Below are 6088 nucleotides of genomic sequence, written 5' to 3' on the forward strand. Positions count from 1 at the left end.
CATAGTATTGAGGGTCTGAATAATTAAACGAATGAAAGAATTTTAGAACAAGATAATGTTGCCGTTGCCCACATGTAGGATGAGGAGGTGTGTGGATGAGGATGAAACATCACTGGTGGTTGCTGTCATGCTACGGATCTTGCAATCAAGAGCCGAAACCCTCATTACTGTTGCAATCTCTTCAACTGGCGGCGGCCTTGCTCTTTGCCATGCCTTCAGAATGATAAACCATGAAGCAATGGGGATGGTGGATTGAGAGGAGACGCCCAGGTTGGAGCGCTCGAGGGGGTAAGAGAAGGTGTGTTTGTGGAGGTCCATGACTAGAAGCCTGTCGCGCGGGACCAGAGGGGATGGCGGGGAGTTGCTGATGGGGTCGATGGTGACGATATTGAGGACGACGTGTGGACGCAAAAATGTAGGCAGCCAGGGACACCGTTCTGGCCCTTTAGGCGCTCGCATATGCAGACTGTAGGGACGAAACGCTGAAGGCCGTAGTTGCGCCATGAACCTGCAGTAAAAGCGTGGAGTGGCCCATACGTACGGTGTGTTTGGAGAAGCACAAAGGGATACGTGATATGGAGAAGATAGGTAGATGGCGTAGAGGGTGAAAGAGAGTAGATGATGGATAGGGATGGAGAGGATTTGGAGGCAAACAATCGAACAATTGACAGCATTCTCTCATCTCCTCCTTCTTCTTCATTTGCAAGATTCAAAAACCCCTCTTCTTCAACTTCTTGATCCTTGAAAATGTAGCCAAGAAAGATAGCTTTGTATGGCTAAAATATAGACTGCAAATCCTTTTCTCTTGCAAGCTCCATGACCATCGCTTTCTCGGCCAGTGCACCAAATGAAGAGCACCCTGCCACGGCACCATGAGAACTACGAATCGGTTAGGTAGAGGTTGCAAATACATTGTTGGCCACAAAAACTTGCAAGAAACCTTTCCTCCTCACCAAGAACCATTGCTCCAAAACACACAAATGAATGGCACATAAGAAATTGAGAGAAATTCTTCCATCCTCACTCTCTTCCTCTTCCTCACTCTCCATGAGATCTTGCAAAGAAGCACAAGAGAGGGAAGCAAGAACAAGAAGGCAAGTGTTGTGCCAAAATGAGAGAGGAGGAATTGAAGCATGAGAGGAGAAGATAAAGCCAGAGAAAGGGTGTAACCACCTCAACCTCCCACCTCCTCAAATCCCACGATTGCAACCACCCTTTTTCTTTTCTTGCATTATAAAATTCAAATTTGCATACATGGACTAAGGTCTAAGGACCTTTCATTTTTAGCATGAGACAAAAGGGTTTGACTTTTCCTTTTCCTAGCAATATTTTATAGTGTGTCTCTTTTGGACTACACATTTTACATTGCTTCATATTTGAAATTTTGACAAAAGGGTACATTTGCAACGAGTCATTTTACAAAAAATTGTTTTCATGTGAGCACATTTTGGTGCCTATATTTGCACGAATTTCCCGGTCATCACCCCCAACACTTTGCTCTATTCCTTCTTGGACCCTTGTAGTGTGCCTCCTAACTCGTATGTCTTTGAAGTGAAGCTTGGCAAGATAAAATGGGATACATAGAGTTTAGCATAGTAGAGGAGTATCTTGGCTAGGAGGAGAGGATAATCCTTGCATAGGGTTGTTGAAATGATAGGGAATTAGCATTATGAAACTTCCATATGTTAAAGAGGAAGACTTAGTATAGCTTGAGTGGATTTGAGAACAGAGAAATAGACAAATGGGAATGTAATGATGGTGGAGATCCAAGAGGGAAAAATGGATATCACTTGCAAGGATTGCAAGTAAGCCAATCCTTTGAAATTGGTAGTCTTCCAATGTATTTTCTCCTTCCAATCCTTCTTTACCCCTCTATCTCTCTATCCTTGCCCACTCTCTATTCTACTTTCTCCCTCTCTATTTTTCTTTCTCTTCTAACTCTCTCCCTTACTAATACTAATCTATGTGTGTGTGTGTGTGTCCCAACGTCCAATACCAATAGCATAAGCCTTAGAGCTTGAGGCTTTATATAGCCTTAGGCTAGCTTTCCTATGATGTGTGCTTTGCTCTTACATGTTTTATCTTTTTGTCAATCTAATCAATCCAATGATTATGATTGGATGCTTTCTACACATGCCAAATATCAAAGTGAGTTTTGGTGAGTTGTGAGCAAGCTTTGCATGATCACATCATCACCAAGGATGATCATGATGATGATGCAATTGATGATAGCAAAGATGACATGTGTGTCTTGCACGCAACAACCTTTTGTTTTAATGTTCTAAAAATATGATTAAGGTTGTTACATCCTCTCCCCCTTAGAAAAATTAAGATTTCCCCATCTTGAGAGAAAGTAGGGTTATCATTTTTGTATGCTAAGTTGTATCATATGACTTATGGGTTAGGACCCACAATATTTTTGTTGCATTACTCTGATAATGCACAAGCATTCAACTTCAAAGCGATATTATGAATTCAAAGATATGTCTCATGCAGCATATTGATTGAATTCAATAAAAGAGTAGGATCCATTTCAAGTATAAGGCTTAGTGCATCTTTCGAAGATATTTCTAGGGTTTCTACGTATCTTCAAAGGGTATAATGAGTTTTGGGTCTTGATTGTTATCTGGTTCCTAGAGTATATTGAATACTGAGCTTATATGGATTCACTTCTCTATTGGTTTCTCATATTCTTGATCTTGTTTAGGGCAATCATATTGCATGTGCCCTAGCCCATTGCAATAGAAACATTGATGGGTAGCACATCTTCTCATGATGTGTCCTAACTCTTTGCACTTGTAGCACCTCTTTCCATTGTTCTTTGGATCATCAGAGGCTCCCTTGGAATACATTCTGATATAGTTATTTCCAAGGCATTGGCCTTTATTTGAATTGATCGAAGCTTTGACTATAAGGAGAGCATCTTGAAGATCCTTGGGTCGCATATATTCCAATTGAGTGTCCAAGGAAGGATTTAACCCTCAATAAAACTTGGCCACCTATAGGCCATATCGATAGCCAAAGCATACTTTTGGAGAGTTGCAAATCAAGAGTAATATGCTTCTAGACTCAACCCTAGTTAGTAAAGCTCAAAGAACTCGTTCATCTTCAAGTCGTGGATAGAAAGGTGAAAAATGCTTTCCATGTGTAGCTTCTCTTATGAGTTTCCATGGAGTAGTAGTTTTTGAGAGTCTATATTTGCACCATTGCTTCCATTACAAACGTGCTTCCCCTACTAGTTTAAATTGGCCAATATGGCCTACTTAGGGGTGCTTGTCTCTGCAGCTCAGAAATAGTCTTCCACAAACTCAATCTAGACTTTAGCATCTATTTCCATGTCCTTACCCTTCTCATTGAATGTAGAAGGTTTTATTTTCTTGAGAAGAGATTTCTTCTCTTGTAGTTTGATAAGATCAATGATGGCTAATATCCTAATTTTTCAATACGTAAGGAACTAGTTTAATATACATCATAATGCTTCCTCACACTTTAACTTAATATTTTCTTTAAGGATTGTAGTTTTTGCACACATTGAAGATAAATAAATATATTTGATTCAAATTATTTACAATAGCCAAAGTCATTACATCATGTTAGGGATTCTACCATGAATATTCACCCATGGAAATCTTATATGTCGATAGTATGATACTCATGAGGCTCAATAAAAACTTCTAGTGTTCCATATATTGGAAGGATGGTTTGGATAGCCTTCTTTACAATAACTTTCACAACGAGAGTGGCTTAGGATAGGAACTCTATCAACAGGAATAAATCGAATCGCTTGCTCATAGACATAGTGGTTTTGTTGAATCTATCATCCATCTATGTGGAGGTAGAGTTTGAATTAGATTCTTCAAAAATAAATAAGTAGATAACCTTAAGAATTTCCATCCATTGAATTCACTTTAGGTTTTTTTGCATGTAAGCGAGATGATTAGTGTCGATGAGGCAGTATATGCCTTCACACGTCCTGCGCCTCTCACACAAGTGTCTTCCACCACACAGTGAAGATGGGTTATAAAAACGATCCAGAATAAGCATGAATTGATCTCTCTTTCAAAGTTCAGAGAGTGCATGTTTGACATGAATATAGCCCAAAATACTAAGATTATTTTTCACACTTTTATCACTTTGATATAAATTCATTAAGCATTAATGGCATAAAGAATATATTCTCAGTTGATTCTTATTTAATTTTAACAATTTGTAATAATATCTAGATTCATACAAAAAAAACGTTATGATACCAAGTGTCATATGCCTACCTAAGTGGACATCTATAACACACACTTTAGCAACACATCAAGAAGTCATTTAGATTACTGCCATTCGAAATTCACTAGAATATTAAACAAACATTCATAATCTTGAACTATTTGAGTCTACCTCATAGGGGAAGCTCTGTCTCAACCCCACAAGGATAGACTTAAAAATGGGGACTTAGTTTAAATGCTATAGTTTCCTATCCGTCATCTTGTGTTAACTCTTGAGGTGATTGCATTGCTATCATCTCTCTAGCCCAAGTGAACCATTACCACAATTAGTTCAAAGAGAGTGAGAAATGAGAGGGAGTGATGTGCGTCAATCCCTCTACTCATAGGATATAGTCTCAACTTTGACCCCCCAAAATGGCACTAGTTGGGTTCTAATGACATGCTAGGATAGTCAACATTTGACCCTTCCTAGCCCTGCCTAATCTAATGTTTGACTTATGATGGAAGCCTCTCTATTAATCGAGACCACACTGCTATTGGAAAGGCCCAACCATCTTCTTCTCTTAAAGAGTTACTTTAGTTGACTAATTAATCTAGCACATTTTTATTAGACATAGAAATTAGGTTCTTTGATTAACTCCTTTGAACAATGTCCATTCATGTAAATTAGACATAGACACGAATACAATTTCAAGAAATCTTTTGAAAATAATTGCAAACAGAGTATTTATCCACATCTTCTCCAAGGTGCAATTCCATGCTGGCATTCTAGCCCTTACGTTGAGATTTGTATCCAAAGTACCTAGATACCCATGTCCAACTACCATGAGCACAATCCACCACTCTGCTCTTATTTAGTATCAAGGCCTTCTAAGAAGGCCACCCTGGGCTCAAAAGGGTTAGGCCGGTTCTTGATGCCCAAGGAATTTATAATTAGAATGGCACCCTTGTTGCCTCCTAGACTAATGCCCTCCTTATGAAGAGACCTCTCATATCTTGGGCCGGTCCTAACATCTAGTGTGGTCAAATCCAACCCCTTGGTGAACAACTCTGCCATTAGCTTGGGGAGAGACTTAGGGCACATCCAAGAATTCGCCAATGTGGGAACAATATCTCTTTTCCAAAATCCAAAAATAAGGCAATCGGCCTATTTCTAATTAGGAAACCATCTCTTTTCCAAGTAAGAAGCATTCTTAAAACATTTCATAAAAAACTAAAACAATTTCCTTTGTATCTTTCACCTTAGTAGATATAATCCACAACTTATTTCTTCTTTGAGTGCCATCACATAAAGTAATTCATGATAGTCCACCTAGTTTTTAGGATGGGATACTTCTCAAACCCTCTTCTTTTTTTTTTTCAAAGGTCATAAGCTTTCCTCTAAATGATGCAATGCTTTAGTATACAACACTTTAACATTCATGAGTAAGGCATCTATCTTTACTCCTAGTAGTTATGTCCTTTAATGGGACAATCATGATTAGTTTCTAATATACAATTCATTTCCATATTCTAAGGGCGTTGTAAGTTGTACTTCCCTCCTAGATGCACAATAACTTAAGAATATTCAAGGATCTTGATTACATGGATAGAAACTACTCTTTACTCTTCATTGTCACAAGTGGTAATAATAGGCAGGTAGATATAAACTTATCAATCAATCAATCAATCATTTTACTTAATCAAAATTCCTTTAAATCTATCCAAAGGCATGGGAACAAAAGTTGATGTGATGACTTGGTTCACATGTGCAATCTCTTGTCCTACTCCAACTCTCTATCAGTTTGGGGCCATTATAGCGAGTGAACTTCTTGTAACATATGTTCTTTGATCTATTCCTTCTTAGACCCTTGTAGTACCTCCTAGCCCAT

This window comes from Lygodium microphyllum, chromosome 22 (genome assembly GCF_053477565.2).
Source record: "Lygodium microphyllum isolate KBCC chromosome 22, Lygodium_microphyllum_v1.1.10, whole genome shotgun sequence".
Lineage (NCBI taxonomy): Eukaryota > Viridiplantae > Streptophyta > Polypodiopsida > Schizaeales > Lygodiaceae > Lygodium > Lygodium microphyllum.